Genomic DNA, 24,582 nt, shown 5'->3' on the forward strand with positions numbered 1-24,582 from the left:
CAGGGCCCCAAAAGTCCTAGGACCGGCCCTGCGTATCCTGCCTGCTCCTATGCATCATGCTGTACCCTGCCTGCTCCTATGCATCATGCTGTACCCTGCCTGATCCTATGCATCATGCTATACCCTGCCTGCTCCACCATATCATGTTGTATCCTGCCTGCTCCTATGCATCATGCTATACCCTGCCTGCTCCTCTGTATCATGCTGTACCCTGCCTGCTCCTCTGTATCATGCTGTACCCTGCCTGCTCCTCCGCTTCATGCTGTACCCAGCCTGCTCCCCGTATCATACTGTACCCTGCCTGCTCCCCCGTATCATGCTGTACCCTGCCTGCTCCCCCGTATCATGTTGTACCCTGCCTGCTCCTCCGCTTCATGCTGTACCCTGCCTGCTCCTCTGTATCATGCTGTACCCTGCCTGCTCCTCCGCTTCATGCTGTACCCTGCCTGCTCCTCTGTATCATGCTGTACCCGGCCTGCTCCTCCGCTTCATGCTGTACCCTGCCTGCTCCACCATATCATGTTGTACCCTGCCTGCTCCTCCGCTTCATGCTGTACCCTGCCTGCTCCTCTGTATCATGCTGTACCCGGCCTGCTCCTCTGTATCATGCTGTACCCTGCCTGCTCCACCATATCATGTTGTACCCTGCCTGCTCCTCCGCTTCATGCTGTACCCGGCCTGCTCCCCGTATCATGCTGTACCCTGCCTGCTCCCCCGTATCATGTTGTATCCTGCCTGCTCTTATGCATCATGCTATACCCTGCCTACTCCTCTGTATCATGCTGTACCCGGCCTGCTCCTCCGCTTCATGCTGTACCCGGCCTGCTCCCCGTATCATGCTGTACCCTGCCTGCTCCCCCGTATCATGTTGTATCCTGCCTGCTCCTATGCATCATGCTGTACCCTGCCTACTCCTCTGTATCATGCTGTACCCGGCCTGCTCCTCTGTATCATGCTGTACCCTGCCTGCTCTCCCATATCATGCGTATCCTGCCTGCTCCTATGCATCATGCTGTACCCTGCCTACTCCTCTGTATCATGCTGTACCCTGCCTGCTCCTCCGCTTCATGCTGTACCCAGCCTGCTCCCCCGTATCATGCTGTATCCTGCCTGCTCCTCCGCTTCATGCTGTACCCGGCCTGCTCCCTGTATCATACTGTACCCTGCCTGCTCCTCCGCTTCATGCTGTAGCCAGCCAGCTCCCCCGTATCCTGTCTGCTCTTATGCATCATGCTGGACCCATACTCAAAACAGTGTAGGAGTGTCTTCCCATTTAATAATCACTCATATTCACGTCCATTTGTAAATGGCTCCAATTTTATTTTCAAGACAATAGTTTGATGTCCAATTAAGTTAAGAACAGCCAACATGTGTTTCACCCCCCAGATCACTTAAACCTGGGCTTTCTCAAGGCTGTGTCAAATAAAGAAAAAATCAAAATGAAATGAAAACTGATCTTATTTACAGAATCTGGTTTCTAAGAGGGATCATCACCAAAGGGAGAGTGAAAAAGGTTCATCATGGGGTCCAGTGTTCCAAGCACAACTCTGGTGCAAGGGCAATACATACCTAGGGCCTGATTACGATGCAGTTAGGAAATATTCCCGATCAAATCGGTTTGGAAATGGTTTACAACCGACTCTGATCGGGAGAATGCGTCCAACCGAGTATGATGCATCCGAATGCTTCCAGATACGATTTGGTTGGACTCCCATTGACTTCTACGGGAGCCTATGTTCCTAACCCCATCGTAATCTGGCCCGCGGTTGGGAAGACACGTTCCCCATCCGATTCGGAAGGAGCAAATGCCGTTAGGAGGCCTTCCTAACCGCATCGTAATCGGGCCCTAGGTGGGAATGCTTTCATGACTTTATCCTAATCAGGCCCTTAAACTTGTGAGTTGTTTGCACATGAAGGTGGGATCAAGAATAGGTTGAGGGACAAAGTAAGATTACGAAGGAAAGAGATAATATTGTTCATGACATTTCATTCAGGGTGGTTACTAAATATAATGTGCTTTAAGGAGTCGGGCAGGTTGTGGAAGGGATTTTATGAGGTGAGGGTTTACTTTGTTTAATGCAATGTTGCTTTTTTGGCAGTGCTTCGTGTTGGTAGCCTTGGAGTGAGTGTTCTATTAGTTATGTGCCATGCCCTTAGTTTTCGATAATCAGCTAGTGGTGTGCCGTTTCTTCAGGGCACACCTCACGAGTTAAATAGATTAGTCTACTCACATTCTTTATGAAAATTAAGTCACAGTTGTGCATATGTCTGTGAGTGAATACAGTTAAATTATATACATTGCTCTGGATGCATCCAATTGTTACAACAGGCAGGTTTTATAACACGTATGCGATTCCTCCTACTATTTTTCTGTCATACATGTAATAACTCACTTAACCTCAGCACGCTGCAATAGGAAACATTAAGTCAGGGAGCAGGGATTGAGCGAAGCCAGGGCAAAGTATAAAATGAAGATCTAGACTCATTACAACTCTAAACAGGCTTACGGGTAGGTTGTATCGATCATGCCTCGACATACTTGATGCTAATTATGGGGGAGAGCGCGCTGCTGCAAGATGTCGCGTGCAATGATTTGCTTGAATAAAAATCATGCAATGCTTGCGAGTGGCATGTGTTTATCTCAGACAGCTCATTCTGAGTTTTATAACCAGATTCTTAAAGATGCTGTGTCTGCGAGGGACGCTGCTGATCTCATCTAATCCGGTATTCTCTTCGGGGATACCGTTAAGTCTCAGCAGGCATTAGAGTGGATCGCAACATTTCTGATACATGCTGCGGGGGGAAAGCACATTTTATTCCCAAAGTGTCTACATATGAGCAATGCTCTATCAGTGAAAGTTCATTATCTAAAGAAGAGAAAGCAATTTTAAACACCTTGCCTGTGGCGACGCAGTGTGCGATCTAAAACGACTTGTTCTACGATACACAGCAAAATAGCAAGAAGTGTGTTTTGTGCACCCCTCTTCCCTTCTTCTGCACCCCTTTTTCCTCTTTCTGCACCTCTGTTGACTGTTTTTGCACCTCTCTTGCCACTTTCTGCACTTCTCTTGCCCCTTTCTGCACCCCTCTTGCCTCATTCATTCATCTGTTTCTTTTCTTGCACTGCTCTTGCTTCATTCTGCACCTCTATGATAAACAGCCAAACAGCAAAAAGTGTGTTTTGTGTGACATTCGCGAGTGAAGTCCACAGCCCACATAGAAGTCAAAAGGTCAATTACGGTCAGTCCGGTCTCGAATTATTAACTTTTTACAAAAATGTATATCCTACTTGTATGCAAGGTTTAAATTCCTCCTGATGTACCCTGCCTGCTCTCTTGTATCATACTGTACCCTGCCTGCTACTCTGTATCACGGTATACCCTGTCTGCTCCTCTGTAGCATGCTGTACCCTGCCTGCTCCTCCGTATCATGCTGTAGCCTGCCTGCTCTCCCGTATCATGCTGTACCCTGCCTGCCTTCCCGTATCATGCTGTACCCTGCCTGCTCCTCCGCATCATGCTGTACCCTGCCTGCTCCTCCACATCATGCTGTACCCTGCCTGCTCCTCTGTATCATGCTGTACACTGCCTGCTCCTCTGTATCATGCTCTACCCTACCTGCTCCTCCATATCATGCTGTACTCCAGCTGCTCCTCTGTATCATGCTCTACCTTGCCTGCTCATCCGTATCATGCTGTACCCTGCCTGCTCCTCCGTATCATGCTCTACCATGCCTGCTCCTCCGTATTATGCTCTACCCTGCCTGCTCCTCCGTATCACGCTCTACCCTGCCTGTGTTAAAATCTAGATTGCGATGTAAACATTATCGGCGCCATCTTGTCCCCTTTTAGCTCAAATGTGCGCGTAAGTAGCAGCCATTTTGAACGCCATGGCCTCTCTGCCCACTGCCGATAGCCAGCGCGTCTCTCTCTCTCCCTCTCTGACCCCGCCAGCATCCCCCACGCGCTGACAGCCCACGTTCTCACATGCTTGGGCCATAAACCACCCCTTCAGCGCGGCCCTGCCTCGGAGCCACATCCCGTACCCGACTAACACCTCCCTCCGTCCCTTTAATGATCACGCATCCTTTGATGAACCCCCTTCCTCTGTGCCCGATTGTCCCGCCCGATCCCAGGCCATCACCTAGCCCTGCGGATACAGTTTATTGCCCCCTACAGTAGGAAGCTGTCCCTCTTCAAAGAATCTGTTGGACCCGGCCTCATGGCGTGGTCCTACCCCTCCCGCATGGCGGGCCCAGGACGACATCGGCCCTCCACCCAGCATTGGGCAGCCCTTTTGCCCGACACTGCACGCCCCAACATTGCTGGTCCGGCCACCATCCCGGACCCCCACTACCGACCTGGCTCCAGCGTGGGCCCCTCACGACCTAAGCACGAGGCCGCGCCCGACTCCATCTTGGGCCCACCACGTCACGACCACGTGGCCTCGGCCCCGGCCCAGGCCCCAGCGCAGCCCAGACATCGAGGCACCAAGATCCCCCCAGGTGGTCGAGTGGCCACTCGACAGATCCCGGAGAAAAGGGTGTTTCGATAGCCCTCCAGCCGTCCCCGGACGCCTGGTTTCGATCGCCCTCCGGCCTCCCTGGGCGCTGGCTCCACCCCCCTGCTGGGTGTCTGGACACCATCATCCCGGGCCCTCTGACCCCCAGGCGCGAGGGTCCGGACATCAAAGGACTCCAGTCCTATATCTGGGCAGGCCCTGGATTAGAACGTCAGTTGTATCCTGGACTGGAAAGCCCTGCTGACGCTGTCACGGCCGACCCCAGAAGAACTCATTTCCTGGAACCTGAAGAGAGCTTGAGAGCCTGCTGGCGCTGCCGCGGCCCACCTTTGCCGAACCATCTTGAGAGCCTGCTGGCGCTGCCGCGGCCCCCACCTTTGCCGAACCATCTTGGGAGCCTGCTGGCGCTGCCGCGGCCCACCTTTGCCGAACCATCTTGGGAGCCTGCTGGCGCTCCCGCGGCCCACCTTTGCCGAACCATCTTGAAAGCCTGCTGGCGCTGCCGCGGCCCACCTTTGCTGAACCATCTTGAGAGCCTGCTGGCGCTGCCGCGGCCCCCATCTTTGCCGAACCATCTTGGGAGCCTGCTGGCGCTGCCGCGGCCCACCTTTGCCGAACCATCTTGAGAGCCTGCTGGCGCTTCCGCGGCTCACCTTTGCCGAACCATCTTGGGAGCCTGCTGGCGCTGCCGCGGCCCACCTTTGCCGAACCATCGTGAGAGCCTGCTGGCGCTGCCGCGGCCCCCCTTTGCCGAACCATCTTGAGAGCCTGCTGGCGCTGCCGCGGCTCAACCTCTCGGAACCCCCGGCTCGAGGATTGAGAGCTGTGCGCAGGGTATCCCTTCAGACACCCCAACCGAGACTGTCCCGCTTCCCTGATCCCCCGTTGTCGAGACTTTACAGACCCCTCGGTCTACTTGTACATACCGCTGGGAACCAGCGGCCTTTGTTGCCTGATAAAGCTTACGAACTCGACCTCTGGTGTGGTGTCCATTTGTGGTGTGTGGTTACTCTGCTGTGCGATCCTAGGAGAGGGCCCTCACCCAGGAGGCCTCTCAGTAACGCTCGGCTACTTCTTGACGGAGAGGTGGACCTAGGGGTGGTCAGTCAGACATCTTCTGCCTCCCCCGGGGTCGCCTTTCTAACATTGGTGGCAGGCGACGGGATCCGAGCCGACGCAGATCGTACAAGAGAGTAATTCACTCACTACCGAGAAAAACACACCGCGACCATGACTACTCAGGAAACCAGACCGACAGCGGAATTCCAGAAAGAAAAGATGGAAGATTACAGCCACAAGGAATTAAAACAATTCTGCAAGGACCTAGGCATCGCTACCACGGGCCTCAACACCAAAGAGGACTTTAAATCAGCCCTGCAAGCCTGGGCGGACGCCGATAACGCGCCGCCCCAGAATGAAGATAACCCGGGCCCGCATGGACGCCCGGAGACCGACACGAACCCAGCGGGGGAAAGACCCGCAGACCTAGACACGGGCCTCTCCCACGAAGACGCCCGAGAACGAGAGAGGAACCGGCTCCACGAGTTGGAGCTCGCCAGACTCCGACAAGAAGGAGAGATACAGCTGGCAGAAAGGAAATTAGCCCTCGAGCAACTACGGCTGGAAGGAGACCTAGAGGAAAGGCGAAGACAACGAGACCTTGAAGAAAAGAAACTCGTGCTCGAGCATGAGCGCGGCCTCAAAGAACTGGAAATCAAGGCCAAAACAACAGAAACCGGCACCGCCGGGGGTAAGACCTCACCCCCGCTGGGGGACACGAAGGTGCACATACCCAAGGAGGTCGTCAAAGAATACTATAAGAACGACGACATCCAACAGTGGTTCAAAGCCTACGAGGTCGCTATGACCGCCCATCGAGTACCCCTCAAAGACTGGGGTGCCGGCTTATGGGGGAAATTCATCAACGAGGGGAGAGACGCCCTGCTAGAGCTCCCCGACGCCGAGATGACCTTGTACGAACACATGAAGACCGCCCTCCTCACTCGCTACGGACTCACCCCCGAAATGTACCGGCAGCGATTCCGAGACTGTAAAAAAATTCCCGGTACCACTTGGGTGGAGTACGTGAACTTTTACAGCAGAGCCTTCGAAGGGTGGATCAGAGGCTGCCAGGTCACCACCTATCAGCAGTTGGTCGACCTCATCCTATGGGAGCATCTTTCCAATAATTGCTTCGTCGAACTCCGGCAGCACCTCCTCGACAGCAAATTGACAGAGCCACGAAAACTCACTGTCGAGGCGGATAGATGGGTGAGCAACCGAGTTCCCCGGAGTCCGATGGGAGACTACGGCCGGGGATCCCCGGGGAACCACCGACCCCGAGGCGGCGGAGGAGGCCAGAGCCGAGGCCGAGACACCCCCGCGGGGTCATCCCCTACCTCCCCGTCGCCATCCCTGGGTTGGAGGGGAGGCCCCCCAGCCAGGCCCGGGCCCCGCCCGAATGTTACGTGCCACAGATGCCAGCGACAGGGCCATTATGCGAACGACCCTCTCTGCCCGATGAACCAGCGACCTGGCACCACCGGTCCCCCGAGCCGCCAGATCGCGGCCGCCGCCCTGAGTGCAGAGGGAGGCGAAGAAGAGGGCGACGACACCGAGCAGGCCGAGTGGGAGCCCGCAGCCATAATCTTAGCATGCCTGGGTGATCGAGACATGATCCCCCGAGACCCGATCCCAGGTAACACCCAGAAATACCGCCAATGGGTCACCATCAATGGACGCCGGGCCGAAGCCCTCTGGGATACTGGAGCCAGCGTGACGGCGGTCCGCTGCCACTTGGTGACCCCCGAACAAACTCTCCCCAACGTCTTGTGCCCAGTGCGGTCGGCTGACAACTCTGAAAGTTTGTGCCGGATGGCCCGCATCCCCTTCGAGTGGGGAGGGGTGTCGGGCATGCTGAAAGTGACTGTCCGAGACGATGCCCCCGTGGACTGCCTCCTCGGGAACGACCTGGAAAGTTCCCTCTGGGCCGGCGTAGAGCGGAGAGAGCATCTGGAGATGCTATGCCTTCCCGAGTGGGTTTGTGCGACCACCCACTCCATGTCCGCCCGGGCCTTCCCCCCAACGGAGGAAGCCCCGATCGAGGAGCCGGAGTGGCCCGCACCTCCACCGCCCGCCGTCCCTGAGGACATCGACCCTGAACCCGGCTCCCCGGGGCCCAGCCATTAGGAAATCACCGAGCTCGGCCACCTGCCGGAACTAGCTCAGTGGCGCCAAGAAGGTGGCCCCACCCGCGAACAATTCTGACAAGAACAGAGCACCTGTCCCTCCCTCGAGGGGATTCGACGGCAAGCCGCCACTCAAGCCACTGGAGACCCGGCGGGGTCCCACTGGGTCTATTGGGACAACGACCTTCTCTACAGTGAACAGAAGATTGCCGAACTAGGGGCCAGCCGGGTGCTGGTCGTTCCCCTCCGATTTCGAGACTTCCTCTTGAACTTAGCACATGATGTGCCCCTCGCCGGGCACCTGGGGCAGGACAAAACTTACAGCCGCCTGGTGACTCATTTCTACTGGCCGAAAATGCGCAACGATGTGCACAATCACTGAAGATCCTGCCCGACCTGTCACTATCACGTCCCTTCTTCCTCCTCGGGGCACTGTATGACTTTAAATACAGTTGATTGTTTTCTACATGATGTATATTTGATATACTGCATCCCATTGTGAATTAAACTTTGTGGATCAAAGTAGTTGTTGTTGATTAATTCTATTTAAATTGTATGTAACTACTTCCTCTATACACTGGGACCCCTTCCTCTCAGTATCTATCTAACCCAGGTCCCAGTGACTGTATATGGGTTCAACCCCCTTGTTTATAAACGACCTGTCAAGCCAGCGGGAAGAGCGGGGGGAAAGTCAAAGCCCCGCTCCAGCCGTTTCCCGTGGTCACCACCCCCTTCGAACGAGTGGGGATAGACATCGTGGGGCCCCTGGACCCCCGCACCCCTCAAGGGCACCGCTTCATCCTCGTGCTGGTGGACCATGCCACCCGATATCCGGAAGCCATCCCCCTCCGAACCCTCACGGCCCCAGTAGTAGGCCGAGCCCTAATGGGGATCTTCTCCAGAGTCGGCTTCCCCCGAGAAGTCGTGAGTGATCGGGGCACAAACTTTATTTCCAAGTATATGCGATCCCTGTGGCAACAGTGCTGGGTCACCTATAAGTTCACCACCCTGTATCACCCCCAAGGAAATGGACTTGTGGAGCGGTTTAACCGAACACTGAAGGGAATGATCAAGTGCCTCGAGGAGCCACTACGACGCAAATGGGATGTTCTGCTGCCTTGCCTCCTGTTTGCGTACTGCGAAGTATCCCAGAAGTCCGTGGGGTTCAGCCCCTTCGAACTATTGTATGGGCACCCGGTCCGGGGCCCCCTCAGCCTGGTCAAAGAAGGCTGGGAGACGGCTGCCCGAGGTGCTCCACCAGATGTCTACCAGTACCTCCTGACCCTCCGCAACCAGACTCGGAAGTTCCGGGAACTTGCCGAAGCCAACCTTGAAGCCAGTCAGGAGGAGACAGTCAGGAGGAGATGAAACGCTGGTATGACCAGAACGCCTCGTCCATCGAATTCGAACCGGGCCAGCAGGTCTGGGTCATGTCCCCGGTTGAACCTTGTGCCCTCCAAGACAAGTGGACGGGGCCCTTCAGGGTGGTGGAGCGCAAGAGCCCCGTCACCTATCTGGTGGACATGGAGTCCCCCAGGAACCCCCTCCGGGTTCTACATGCTAACCGGCTCAAGCCGCACTTTGCCCGCACTGAACTAAGTCTGCTGTTAGAGACCGATGAAGGAGCGGAAGACGACTCCGAACCGCTGCCAGATCTCATGAGCACCACTGAGAAGGACGGCTCCATCGAAGGGGTCATGCTCTCCTCCACCCTGACCCCGGAGCAGCACCATGACTGCCGGCAGCTGCTAGGGCAATTTGCAGATCTGTTTTCCCTCACCCCCGGAGTCACCCGGTGGTGTGTCCACGATGTAGACACCGGAGACAGCCCGCCTGTAAGACACCAAGCTTTCCGAGTGCCCGACCGAGTGCGGGCCTGCATCCAGTCCGAGGTGGCCAAGATGCTAGCGCTGGGGGTAGTCGAACCCTCCGACAGTCCGTGGGCCAGCCCAGTTGTCCTGGTCCCTAAAGCCGCCGCCCCCGGCACGCCCCCGGAGCTCCGGTTCTGTGTTGACTACCGGGGGCTGAATGCCGTCACCAGGACCGACGCCCATCCCATCCCCCGGGCGGATGAACTGATCGATCGCCTGGGGGCTGCGAAGTATCTCATCACCTTCGATCTCACGGCCGGGTATTGGCAGATCGGCCTCACCCCTGGAGCGCAAGAGCGATCAGCCTTCTCGACCCCTGATGGCCACTACCATTTCAAGGTGATGCCCTTCGGCATGAAAAACGCCCCGGCCACCTTCCAGAGACTCGTGAATAGAGTGCTGGCCGGGCTAGAAGAGTTCAGCGCCGCCTACCTAGACGACATTGCGGTGTACAGCCTCCGCTGGGATGCACACCTGACCCACCTCCGGGAGGACCTGTCGGCCCTCCGACGGGCCGGACTAACAATAAAGGCCAGCAAGTGCCAGATCGGCCAAGGGTCCGTGACGTATCTGGGACACCAGGTGGGAAGCGGCCGGGTGGCTCCCCTCCAGCCAAAGATTGACGCCATCCGGGCCTGGGAGCCCCCAATCACCCAAACAGCCATCCGAGCCTTCCTGGGGCTCACAGGATACTATCGGCGCTTCATCAAGGACTATGGAAGCATTGTGGGGCCCCTCACAGAACTGACCTCCAAGAGGCTACCCCAGAAGGTGTGCTGGACCCCAGAGTGCCAAGCAGCCTTCGAGACTCTAAAGACTGCCATGTGCGCCGCCCCTGTGCTGCAGGCCCCCGACTACAGCCGAGAGTTTGTGGTCCAAACCGATGCCTCGGAGCACGGCATTGGGGCGGTCCTCTCCCAAGTGAACTCTGAGGGAATCGACCTTCCCGTTGCCTTCATCAGCCGGCGGCTGCTAGCCAGAGAACAGCGCTGGAGCACCATCGAGAGGGAAGCCTTTGCGGTCGTGTGGGCCCTAAAGAAGCTCCGGCCCTACCTCTTCGGCACCCACTTCCGGGTCCAGACCGACCACCGGCCCCTGCGGTGGTTGATGCAGATGCGGGGCGAGAACCCGAAACTGTTGCGATGGTCCATCTCCCTGCAAGGGATGGACTTCACTGTGGAGCATCGCCCCGGCAACGACCACGCCAATGCTGACGGCCTCTCCAGATTCTTCCGCCTCGGCGAGGAGAATCCCCAAGAAGATGGGTGACTCTCCCCTGCCTTCAGCTGGGGGGGACGCGTGTTGGACCCGGCCTCATGGCGTGGTCCTACCCCTCCCGCATGGCGGGCCCAGGACGACATCGGCCCTCCACCCAGCATCAGGCAGCCCTTTTGCCCGACACTGCACGCCCCAACATTGCTGGTCCGGCCACCATCCCGGACCCCCACTACCGACCTGGCTCCAGCGTGGGCCCCTCACGACCTAAGCACGAGGCCGCGCCCGACTCCATCTTGGGCCCACCACGTCACGACCACGTGGCCTCGGCCCCGGCCCAGGCCCCAGCGCAGCCCAGACATCGAGGCACCAAGATCCCCCCAGGTGGTCGAGTGGCCACTCGACAGATCCCGGAGAAAAGGGTGTTTCGATAGCCCTCCAGCCGTCCCCGGACGCCTGGTTTCGATCGCCCTCCGGCCTCCCTGGCGCTGGCTCCACCCCCCTGCTGGGTGTCTGGACACCATCATCCCAGGCCCTCTGACCCCCAGGCGCGAGGGTCCGGACATCAAAGGACTCCAGTCCTATATCTGGGCAGGCCCTGGATTAGAACGTCAGTTGTATCCTGGACTGGAAAGCCCTGCTGACGCTGTCACGGCCGACCCCAGAAGAACTAATTTCCTGGAACCTGAAGAGAGCTTGAGAGCCTGCTGGCGCTGCCGCGGCCCACCTTTGCCGAACCATCTTGAGAGCCTGCTGGCGCTGCCGCGGCCCACCTTTGCCGAACCATCTTGAAAGCCTGCTGGCGCTGCCGCGGCCCACCTTTGCCGAACCATCTTGAGAGCCTGCTGGCGCTGCCGCGGCCCACCTTTGCCGAACCATCTTGAGAGCCTGCTGGCGCTGCCGCGGCCCCCACCTTTGCCGAACCATCTTGGGAGCCTGCTGGCGCTGCCGCGGCCCACCTTTGCCGAACCATCGTGAGAGCCTGCTGGCGCTGCCGCGGCCCCCCTTTGCCGAACCATCTTGAGAGCCTGCTGGCGCTGCCGTGGCCCACCTTTGCCGAACCATCTTGGGAGCCTGCTGGCGCTGCCGCGGCCCACCTTTGCCGAACCATCGTGAGAGCCTGCTGGCGCTGCTGCGGCCCCCCTTTGCCGAACCATCTTGAGAGCCTGCTGGCGCTGCCGCGGCTCAACCTCTCGGAACCCCCGGCTCGAGGATTGAGAGCTGTGCGCAGGGTATCCCTTCAGACACCCCAACCGAGACTGTCCCGCTTCCCTGATCCCCCGTTGTCGAGACTTTACAGACCCCTCGGTCTACTTGTACATACCGCTGGGAACCAGCGGCCTTTGTTGCCTGATAAAGCTTACGAACTCGACCTCTGGTGTGGTGTCCATTTGTGGTGTGTGGTTACTCTGCTGTGCGATCCTAGGAGAGGGCCCTCACCCAGGAGGCCTCTCAGTAACGCTCGGCTACTTCTTGACGGAGAGGTGGACCTAGGGGTGGTCAGTCAGACATCTTCTGCCTCCCCCGGGGTCGCCTTTCTAACAGAATCTATGACTGATAAAAGCCCCCACCCCATGAGATCCGATCAGCCGCACACATTCCGGGAGCCGGCGGGATATCCAGCTGCGCGATAGTCATCACCTACTGAGATCGGGGTGGGGACTTTTACTGTAAATATGTGTGGGAACGGGTTTGGAGCGGAGATTCCGAGGATGCCTTTCCGTACATCAAAGTATTAACAAGAATGTGTTTTATGTAATAAAGCAATAAACCTGTGTATAAGAGGCCAGGCCTCAAGGATGCGTTTAGAGCACCTCGAGAAGATACCCTGTTGTCTGATTTAACGTGTTCTGCTCTGTCGGAATAAACTCCTGTTTCCTGCCTTCTGTCTCCAGCGCCTGCCTCTTTGTTTGGTAATCTCGAATGGTATGAGAGGCGGCTAACGCCGGGCAAATACTGAAGGGTTCTTGGTCGAATTCGGCCCTACCATTCTACAATTGGCGTCCCAAACGTGGGGCCCATCAGCGACGCGTGGATCCAGTGGGAGAGGTCCCAACGACAGAGTGAACGACTGCAACGATCGGGAAGAGCTCCTGCCCGATAGACCCTCGTCTGGCAGCCGATCATCCGAACTTCACCGGTTCCGAGCAGACCTCTCTCGAGTGATCTACGGTCCTGACTGGGAACCATCAGGAGTGCCACAGCAATTACGGAGAACAGAGGACGATCAGGCGCTGGAAGCGGAAGACGAGAAACTGTCCATGCGGTCCGGGTTTGCGGACCCGGGTTTGTCCGGGTCCGAATTGCGAATTGATTGTTTGATTGTTTGAAAATACTAGTATTACTCATTTGATTGTTTCTGAGAGATTCTCTATTTGCAAACAAGCACAGAGTCGCCATACTCTGTTTAGTCTTTGCAGATAGTGAAGGGTAGGTAACGCAGGCCTTTGCCCCCTTTGTAATCCGTCGTGCCTACTTCACTTTGATTGATTGTTACCCAAGCATTTACTGTTTTGGAATTCGTTCTCTTTGGATCATTCTCTATTTACAAAAAAGCACAGAGTCGCAATACTCTGTCTAGTCCTTGTGAATAGTGAAGGATAGGTAACGCAGGCTTTTGCCCCCGTTGTAATCCGTCGTGCCTATTTTTATCCCTCATTTGATTGATTGTTTGACCGAACATTGATCGTTCGGAATTGGTTCTCTTTGGGTTATTCTCTATTCACAAATAAGCACAGGGTCGTAATACTCTGTTTAGTCTTTGCGGATAGTGAAGGATAGGTAGTGCAGACTTTTGTCCCCTTTGAAACCCGTCATGCCTGTCTTTGCCCCGTTTGTTGGTAGTTGGTTCAGCCCGGACCGCTTATTGGAGGTGAACCATCCGGCTCCACTGGAGGGCACCCCTAATAAGGACATGTTTACTAAATATGGACTAGTCACCGTGGCTTATAGTAAGCTGTGGCATAAATACACGAGAAAGGATCGGGGAAGTCAGTGGTCACTGACAGGATCCTTTGATAACGACAAAATAAATGCGCTGGAAACAGCCCTTTATAACAATAAGACAACACCGACTAGGCTCGATAGCGTCGGCATGTGGCGCAAAGAAACAGAATAGCGAAAGAAGAGAAATGAGGTCAGGTTAGAAAAGGAATTACGCAAGGCAGCTCACCTGGCCGCTAACAAATTAAAGGAAGAAATAAAAGAAAGAGAGGAAACCAAGCTAAAACAAGATTCCGAATCATCAGGCCAGTGTCCCGTCAGGACACCCTCTACACTTTACCCCGAGCTACCTTCGAAACAGCGAACGAACGATGATTTACTATTGGGTCCCCCGATCATCTACATGCCCCCTCCATATGCCCCTGCCCAACCCTTAGCACAGCACCCGCAACCCCCAACGACAGGCGAGAGTAGTGCCGGAGCCTCGGTCCTCATGGCCTCTGCGCCGACCGAATCCCTTGCACTCAGCGCAGCACAAGCAGCAACTTCAGGTGATCCCGAAGCGGGGAGGAAAGACCCCGCGAGATCGAATAGATTAAGTAAGGACGAATGAGCTGGGATCGATAAGATTGTAAAGACACTGGTGGTGCGAAAGGAAAGTGAGGATTATATAACGGATATGTACAATACATATGCCAATAGCCACAGACGACACTTTGTCATACGCCTTTGTTACCACACCCTTAATGCCTACGAGGACCGATACCAAGGAAAAGGCCCTGAAAACCTAACGACTCTGTATAGGAAAATTGATGTCGGAGATGGAGTCGAGTGTGATGTGACGAACCTCTTCACGCGTACGCTTGAAGTTTTCCGCCACCTCACGGAACTGAAACCAGAGACCAACACCACGACTCCTGCAGTGACTGAAACCAGAGTAGAAAAAATTGACACTATGATGCCCATAAAGGAGGCCGCTCCCTATTGGGTTTCCCCACGAGGACAGGGAACACACGACGATATTAACCACCAAGATGCGAGAGGGAGGGTAGTTTACAACTGGGTTTACCAACCATGGGATCGGCAAGACATCCTGACTTTCCGAAAGTCCTTGCCTGATCTGCGAAAGAACCCCACAGCCTTCTATACAGAATTAGCCACCGCTCTGGGGGCAACGATTATTACCCTAGCGGATATCGATTTGTTTTTCGGGTTATGTCTGCCAGCTGATGTGTGGAAGCAAATCCGGAAAGTCGACCACCTTGAGCTGTTCGGACATACCTGGATACAACTCGGTGATGTAGACAAACAGCGAGAGCCGGGACAGAAACCTATGAAAGCCATTCTAGACCTACCAGATAAGATCGTGCAGAAATTAAAAACCTTAGTCCCAGAAAGGAAGGTGGACTGGTCGGTAGTAACGGCCTGTCGCCAGAAACCCCAGGAAGACGTATCAGAATACTTCTCCCGGTTTGAAACGGTGTTCTCCGATTACAGCGGCCAGGACATGACCACTGCAACCGGACATCACTTGTTTGTCCAGAACTATGTGAAAGGCCTGACACCAGAAGTCTCGCAGAAACTACAGACTAGCGAGAGTAGTTGGGCGGCCTCCAAGCCCGCAGCTATCCTTCTGATGGCTCAATACTATGAGCGACAAAAGAACCAGAACGATCAAGCGACTGAGAAAAAGAAAAAGGACTTGAAAGAGAGGGTAATGATTGCTCAGTTGCAAGGGGTGACTATAGGAAGGGAACAGTATGGAGGGAACTACCAGTCGAATGCTCCTAAAAATCCACCCCCTAGAGACCGCACACCCGCACCCGGCGCTCCACGAACAGACCTCGATGAGAACCAGTGTGCGTTTTGCTAAGGATTTGGCCATTGGAAATATCAATGTCCAGTTCTGCAAGAAGCACTCAGAAATAAAGACACGAGAGACGTAGCGGGCGGGCCGAGAAATAGAGGACAGGGACGAGGGCCCACAAGCGACACCAACAATGACAGACCTGGTAGACCGAACACGTTTGACCGTCCCCGACAGAATCAGTGCCAACAGTCTGACTGCGACAATGCCCATGACTTTGCATAGGACTGCCAAGGGCAAGGAAGGGATCCAGTCGAGCTCTATGTTGACCAGCAAGGCCCTTATGTCACCGCTAAGGTCCTAGGTACGAAGTCTCCATTTCTGGTAGATACTGGTGCAACATGTAGTGCGTTGTCTAAACGATTGATTCCCAGGGCACCCTTGTCTGGCTCACATGTGACATCAATAGGTTTTGATGGAACGCCCTCCACTAATCCCTTTTCCACACCTATCTCTTTTAACTTGGACAATAACACCACTGACACGACGTTTTTGCTCTCCTCCAACACCCCCGACGCCATTATGGGACTTGACTTATTGAAACATTTTCGAGCTACTATTAGGTGTTCACAAGACGGAGTTCGAGTCATTCTGTACGACAACCCAACACTGCTCAGATCTTGTCGCACACAACGCATGTTTTCTATCACTGACACTGACTTGTCCTTACTCGACACCCTACCTCTGTACCTATGGTCAAAGACTGACTCGGACGTAGGACGCATGATGATAGACCCTGTACACATAACTGTTCGACAGGACGCAGTACTCCCCAAACTCCCGCAGTATCGGATATCGCCCGAAGGCGAGAAGGCGTTGGTAAAAATCATCCAGTTCCTGGTAGATGCAGGAGTGGTAGAAGAAGTAGTTAGCAATGTTTGCAACAGCCCTATCCTACCCATTGTGAAGAAACAGGGTGAGGGAGATGAAAAAGCGTACCGCTTCATCATCGACCTACGAGAAGTCAACAAAGTGGTTGTACCCCAGTACCCTGTAGTCTCAGACATCACCACCATTCTGACCCTGATTCCTTCCACTGCCACCACCTTCACGGTAATCGACCTCAAGAACGCATTCTTCTCCATCCCCATTCACTCGGACAGCCGCTACCTTTTCGGCTTCACTTTAAAATCCCGCTCATACAGATTTTGCAGAGCACCCCAGGGCTACACTGAAAGTCCAAGCATCTACAGCCAGGCCCTCAAGAGACAGCTGGATGCAGTCCAATTGCCGGATGGAGTGGTGTTGATACAGTACGTCGATGATATCCTTTTGGCGGCCGACACCACTCCTCTTCTCCACCATCCAACTCCTGCACTTCCTCGCGGAAAATGGCCACAAGGTCTCCAAGAAGAAGTTGCAATTCTGCCAACCTCAAGTCACTTACCTAGGCCACCTCTTGTCCAAAGACGGGAGAAAGCTCACACCCGATCGAATACAGGCTATTCTAGAGACCCCTATCCCTAAAACCCCGAAGCAAGTCCGCTCTTTGGTAGGCCTCACCTCCTTCTGCCGACAATGGTTGCCAAATTTCAGCCTCATTGTGAAACCACTACTTTCCCTACTGGCTAAAGATGTCCCCTTCCCGCTCCCTTGGACCCCTGAATGTCAATCCTCCTTCAAGGAACTACGAGACGCCCTTTGTTCAGCGCCCGTCCTAGGAACCCCTGATTATACAAAGCCCTTCTCTCTCTACACTCACGAAAGGGAGGGATGCGCTTTGTCTGTCCTGACTCAGTCCATTGGCCCCAAACAACGACCATGTGCCTATTTCTCTGCCACTCTTGACCCTGTAGCAAGAGCTTTGCCTGCCTGCCTTCGAGCAGTAGCCGCTGCTGCTGTCTCTATCCGACAAAGTGAGGGAATCGTACTCTCGAATTCTCTCACGGTACTAGTGCCTCATGCTGTTGACACCCTCCTAAACCAGACAAAGACACAACACCTGACCAGCGCGCGACTGGCTGGGTACGAACTGACACTGCTCGCACCTCACATCACGCTGAAACGATGCACCACACTGAACCCAGCCACCTTGCTGCCTCTGCCTGAAAACGATCCCGATGTGCTCCCAATACATGACTGTGTGACCCTCACGGACGAACAGACTAGGAGTAGAGTTGACCTCCGAGACACTGCCTTCCCAAACCCTGACGGAGAGCTATGGGTAGACGGCTCTTGCATTAAACTCCCCGACGGCACCACCTCAGCTGACTATGCAGTTACCACAGCCCGAACTGTAGTTGAAACCGCCCGCATCACGCAACGATCCGCCCAGGCGGCAGAACTGATTGCCCTCACTCGAGCATGTATCCTAGCAAAGGGGACGACAGCAAACATTTACACGGACAGCCAGTATGCCTTCGGGGTGGTTCATCATTTTGGGCTCTTATGGAAGGAGAGGGGATTTCTGACATCTCATGGCACACCCATCCTACACGGAGATCTAGTCTCCGCTCTGACTGAAGCGGTTCTCCTCCCCAAACAACTTGCCGTAATCAAATGCCAAGCACACAAAAAGGTGACAGACATCATTGGACAGGGAAATGCACTGGCCGACATCACTGCCCGAACCACAGCTGAGAACAGGACGACGACTCGCATGTACGTGACTAGGTCACAAGCAGAAAAATGGACGGACGCTAGGGAAACTATTAGGGACATCCAAATGCCAGCTCACCACAAGAATTGACTGAATGGGCACGGGTGGGATTAAAGGATGATGAAGGCTGCTGGCGGACAAAAGACACGAACAAATGGTTGCTACCCAACTCGTACCTGATCCCCATACTGACGATGGCCCATTCCCCTGCACACATAGGATCTGCCCCTATGGCCGAACCTGTCTCCCGAGTTTGACATAACGATAGAATTACAGACTCAGCCAAACGATTAGTCCAACAATGTCTAGTCTGCCTGCAACACAACCCTGGGAAAGGAACTGTCGTACCCCGGGGAGGGTTTGGGGTCCCCAACCATCTATTTGTAGTCCTACAGATGGACTATATCCAGTTAGAGAGATGTCAAGGACTGAAGTATGTACTTGTTGTTGTGTGCGCTTTTAGCAAATGGGTGGAAGCCTACCCGACGCGTGACAACACTGCTATTGCTACTGCAAAAGTACTACTGAAAGAGTTCTTCCCTCGCTACGGCCTTTGCCGTATTTTATGGAGTGACAATGGCCCCCATTTTGTAGCCGAGGTTATCCAGCTCATCCTGAAAGGACTGGGGGTACGACAGAAATTCCACGCAGTTTTCCACCCCCAATCTGCTGGACTGGTCGAGCGGCACAATGCCACATTGAAACTAAAACTGGCGAAAATAGTGGCTACCACAGGACTAAAATGGCCAGACGCTCTCCCCCTAGCATTGCTGTCAATGCGTTCCACTCCCACAAAACACCACTAAACCCCTTACGAGGTCGTTTTCGGCCGGCCCATGAGTATCTGGCCCGCACCCAAACCGACATCTATTCACGATGTCCCGGACGTCCTAATGTCTGACTACCTGTATAACCTAACTAAAACACTGTCTGTTATTTATCATCACGTGCTGCAGGCCATCCCGGATGCTTCCAGGGGCCCCGGACATACCATCCAGCCTGGAGATTTCGTCCTGATTCGGAACTTCCAGCGGCAGAAGAGTCTGGAACCCCGCTGGACGGGCCCCTGGCAAGTCTTGATCACCACCCGAACAGCTCTTCGAGTGGAGGGGAAGCGAAATTGGCTGCATGCACATCATTGCAAGAAAATCTCTCCGGCCCTGACGTCCACCGAAGACGTGAGCACCCAGGAAGAGCTCCTGAACAAAGACCGACCATCCCTGAGCTGCTACCCTGAAACAGAGACACTCGAATTGGCGAAATTCCCTGATCCCAATGTGCCATCTAGAGAAGGGTATAACCTGCGACGAAAGGAGGGAGCTTCGGCTAAGTAGACCACTGACTAAGTTATCATTCTCAGAGCGGCGGCCTAACACTACAAAGGCTGCCAGGAGAGAAACCAAACGAAGTCTGTGGTTCTGCCCACTACCGAGCACCTTGAAGATGATGGAAGCGCCCGATACGAAGATGATGGAAGCAACCGGACATCCGAAGACCCGCTACAGGAACCCGAAAACTGACAGTTTGCACAGCTCAAAGACTATTGCTCTTCTTATCACTCTTCTCTTTTGCCTCCTCCTCATGACTACCTTCTGGATCGTGGAAGAGAAGGCACCGGCTCATAAGACATTTCTAACGACTGCACAGCCTACCACCATGAAAGAACACTACCTGGTCTCTCTCTCACCTCAAATCCAAGAAAGGCGTAAGGAGTTCTGGAACAACTCCTTCGTACAGTTGCTGCACCAACACAACCTTGCTGCAAATGCCATGAATTGCTGGATCTGTGGGTTGACACCACATGCCACCGGACATTCCATCCCCTTCATCCCTTCACCTTTCTCTGTTCATGGCTCCTGCCTTGCCTGGCTGATCCTCTTGCAAGAGAGCTACAGAGACAACGCCACTTCCAGCGAAACTATGTCACACTTTTATCATGGAGTCTGGCTGAACAAAACCGGGAGAGCTGCTGCTCCTTTTTGCCCTCTATCCTCCAATGCCTCTGTTATTATTATTATTATTATTAATTGGGTTTTGTTAAGCGCAAGCAACCCGGAGGCCTCGTAGCGCTGTTCACATGGACATCCCCGCTAAAGAAATGGTGGAGATGCAAATATTCAACAATCCAGCCAGACCCACCTTCTCCTACCTCCGGAAACGAACAGCTGCCACCCTGACTGTGGCCCTATCTGTCGTCAATGTCTCGGGCCTCGTATGCATCACAGGCCATGGGACACAAATGGTGGGCCACAGCACTTGCCGCATCACCAGAACTTTGTACTCAACCAACCCACCCTCTTTTGTCACCTCTCCAAACATGTACTTCGTCGGTGGTACAAAAGCCTACACCTGGCTCCCAAAGGGCTGGGGAGGTACCTGCTACATAGCCTTCATCCTTCCTCCAACCTATGTGGCTCCGGCAAACCATCACCGACAGAGACGAGCAAAGGACATCGAGCGGGCCGACTCCACTGGAGCACAATTCTTGGATGCAATGAAAGGACTTGTTCCACTTTGGGGTCCAATGGCGAACAGTCGTGCCATTCGACATTTATCCCAGGCAGTCGAGACAACGATGAACATTACAGCTGGTATCCTCACAAACAATACAGCCGAGCTTCAGGCGGTCCGTCTGGTGGCTCTTCAAAACCGTCTTGTTCTGGATGTGGTTCTGGCGGACCGTGGAGGAGCATGTTGTATCATCGGGTCCAGCTGTTGTACCTACATACCAGACAATTCACCCTCCGTTTACAAGGCCATCGAACACCTCCACAGACTCTCCTCAGAAGTTCATCAAGAACAAGAAGGATGGTCGCTCGGGAGTTGGTTCTGGAGTACTGTAAAGGACTGGGGATGGAGGTTGCTCATGATTGTACTGATACCAATTGTCGTAATATGCGGACTCTGCCTGGGTATTCAATGCTTGCCACCTCTGTGTTCACTATTTGCTAACTGTGTTTGCCCTAAGACTCCGAACTTTGAAGCTGAACGGATGAAAGCTTTGTATGATGTAGAAATCCGTAATATGATGGGGATAGACATAAATTGACAAGCTGGCTAGATATGTTGAAAAGGGAGGACTGTTAAAATCTAGATTCCGATGTAAACATTATCGGCGCCATCTTGTCCCCTTTTAGCTCAAATGTGCGCGTAAGTAGCAGCCATTTTGAACGCCATGGCCTCTATGCCCACTGCCGATAGCCAGCGCGTCTCTCTCTCTTTCCCTCTCTGACCCCGCCAGCATCCCCCGCGCGCTGACAGCCCACGTTCTCACATGCTTGGGCCATAAACCACCCCTTCAGCGCGGCCCTGCCTCGGAGCCACATCCCGTACCCGACTAACACCTCCCTCCGTCCCTTTAATGATCACGCATCCTTTGATGAACCCCCTTCCTCTGTGCCCGATTGTCCCGCCCGATCCCAGGCCATCACCTAGCCCTGCGGATACAGTTTATTGCCCCCCTACAGTAGGAAGCTGTCCCTCTTCAAAGAATCTATAAAAGCCCCCACCCCATGAGATCCGATCAGCCGCACACATTCCGGGAGCCGGCGGGATATCCAGCTGCGCGATAGTCATCACCTACTGAGATCGGGGTGGGGACTTTTACTGTAAATATGTGTGGGAACGGGTTTGGAGCGGAGATTCCGAGGATGCCTTTCCGTACATCAAAGTATTAACAAGAATGTGTTTCATGTAATAAAGCAATAAACCTGTGTATAAGAGGCCAGGCCTCAAGGATGCGTTTAGAGCACCTCGAGAAGATACCCTGTTGTCTGATTTGACGTGTTCTGCTCCGTCGGAATAAACTCCTGTTTCCTGCCTTCTGTCTCCAGCGCCTGCCTCTTTGTTTGGTAATCTCGAATGGTATGAGAGGCGGCTAACGCCGGGCAAATACTGAAGGGTTCTTGGTCGAATTCAGCCCTACCATTCTACAGCCTGCTCTGCTCCTCTGTATCTTTATTTATTTTTTTGGTCCTCATCTCACCTGACAAGCCTCTGCGGGTCTTATGAAGCCGCCTTCGTGATCTGTGACTCCCACGGCTTACCGCACTCGCTTGGGTCATCCGACCGGTCCCTTTTTGTGAGGGAGCATGGTGTAATCATTAGACCAATTATATTAATCTTAAATTTTGGCCCCATCTCACAAAAGGGTGCCAGATGTTTATTGGCTGGTCTTCTGCGCCCTCGTAGTCTAGACGAGCCATGGAGATTGAGGCTTTAAGCCAATCTTCCCTTTGTGGGGGTAGGGGATCCTTCCATCTCTTGCAAACTTCCCTTCTGGCCAACAATATGAGATAAACTAATAGGCCTCTGTCCTTCTGAGAGAGGGTTTGACTGAGACAACCATCATCTCCAAAAAACACTAATGACATGTTAATCTCTATGATGGTGTTAAAGATATCTCGAATGTTGTCGCCCACCTCAGTCCAAAATTTTTCACGTGCTGGACACTCAAAGAAAATATGTAAGTCATTAGCAAGAGGTAGTGAACATCTGGGGCATTTAGGGGCTGGCTCTGGGGCAAACTTGGCGATTTTAGCGGGAGTATAATAAAGCCTGTTAATAACGAAAAAATTGGGGTTTTTTAAACAAGCGGGCTTGACATATTTGTACAAAATCTTTAAAGAGGTCTCATACAAGGACTCTATTGATGGCCCAAGGGGGGTTTCCATCCACACTGCAGCTAAAGGGGGTGTCTCATGATCCTCAGTTTCCAACAAGTTGTTATACCATATAGAGATTTATTTCTTAATTGGGAGGATAGATTGCCACATCCCTTCGATCTCTCTATTCCCGCTGACCGCCCTCTTTTCTGCATTGTACCATGATACTAACTGTAGGTATTTAAATCTAGAGAGCCCTGGCGCAATCTTTGCCCTCAAGTACTCCCATGGATGTATCTCCCCGGAGTCTACAACTTCGGCCCAGGTGGTGATGCCTGCCCTTCTTATGGGCAACGCCAAGCTATCCATTAGGCAGTCCGGTGTTCCTGGTGTATCCCAAATAGGGGCACTGTCCGAATAGTATCCCATGCCCCAGCTGCATCTGAGCCTATACCATAGCTCCAAGGCCGTCCTCAAAACCTTCAGGCGCTTGAAACATTTTGGTGACCCAAACTTATATAGAAAAGCCTCACCGTCGCCTACTCCCTCTACTCTTGCCATTTCTCCCAGCAGCCTGCCCCAAGCTGACTCCCCTGGTTTAACAAGTAGCATCCGTATGCTTTTAAAATGGAACGCAGCAGCGTATAGCCTCACATCTGGCTGCTCCTCTGCTTTATGCTGTACCCTGCCTGCTCTGCCGTATCATGCTGTACCCTGCCTGCTCCTCCGTATCCTACTGTACCCTGCCTGCTCCTCTGTATCATGCTATACCCTGCCTGCTTCTCGGTTTCGCGCTGTACTTGGCCTGCTTCTCCGTATCATGCTGTACCCTGCCTGCTCCTCCGTATCATGCTGTACCCTGCCTGCTCCTCCGTATCATGCTGTACCCTGCCTGCTCCTCCGTATCATGCTGTGCCCTGCCTGCTCCTCCATATCATGCTGTGCCCTGCCTGCTCCTCTTCTACATGCTGTACTCTGACTTCTCCTCTGTATCATACTGCACCCTGCCTGCTCCTATGTATTATGCTATACCCTGCCTGCTCCTCCGTTTCGCACTGTACCCAGCCTGTTCCTCCCCATCATGTTATACCCTGCCTGCTCCTCTGTATCATGCTGTACTCAGCCTATACCCAACCTGCTCCACAGCATCTAGCATTACCCTGCCTTCTCCTTGTATCATGCTGTACCCGGCCTGCTCCTCTATACCACGCTAAACCCGGCCTGCCCCCCTGTATCATGCTCTACCTGACCGTCTCCCCGTATCATGCTGTACCCTGCTTGCTCGTCTGCATCATGCAGTATCTGCCTATTGCTCTGCCGTATCATGCTCTACCCTGCCTCCTCTTCTGTATCATGTTATACCTGTCTTGCTCCTTAATATCATGCTGTACCCTGAAGCACTCTCAAAGGAGTAGGAAAATATACATACATGGCATGTGTTCACTGTGAAAAAACTGCCCTCACTCACAGAATTGTGATTTGATTCATCATAGGGCGTGCTACTGACACCCCTGCGCAGACCAACGCCTGGGCTGGAGCAAAATGGAGGGGAAGACAATACAAACAATGAAATTTTTGGGATCACCGAAGGAAAGTTGAGCCAGTGAGAATTAAAACTAGCTCGCATTAAAAAATATTATCCGGGGTCATCCGGCGAGGTTTAAAAACGTGAGGGAAGGAAGTGCAAGGAAAAATTAGGATTCCTTCACCCCTCCTTACTGCCAAGGTGTTGACATGTTTTTGCCGTAAATATTGAGCCCACAGTTACGGGTCAC

General features: G+C 53.9%; 1 protein-coding gene across 1 annotated transcript in view; it reads right to left on the bottom strand.

Annotated features, from left to right (window-relative positions):
• Window positions 1-24,582, bottom strand: part of LOC144826369 (uncharacterized) — a 377,712-nt gene that overhangs the window by 114,109 nt on the left and 239,021 nt on the right. The gene's annotated exons all lie outside the window — the stretch shown is intronic.

The sequence above is a fragment of the Lissotriton helveticus genome, chromosome 3_2 (assembly GCF_964261635.1).
Source record: "Lissotriton helveticus chromosome 3_2, aLisHel1.1, whole genome shotgun sequence".
Lineage (NCBI taxonomy): Eukaryota > Metazoa > Chordata > Amphibia > Caudata > Salamandridae > Lissotriton > Lissotriton helveticus.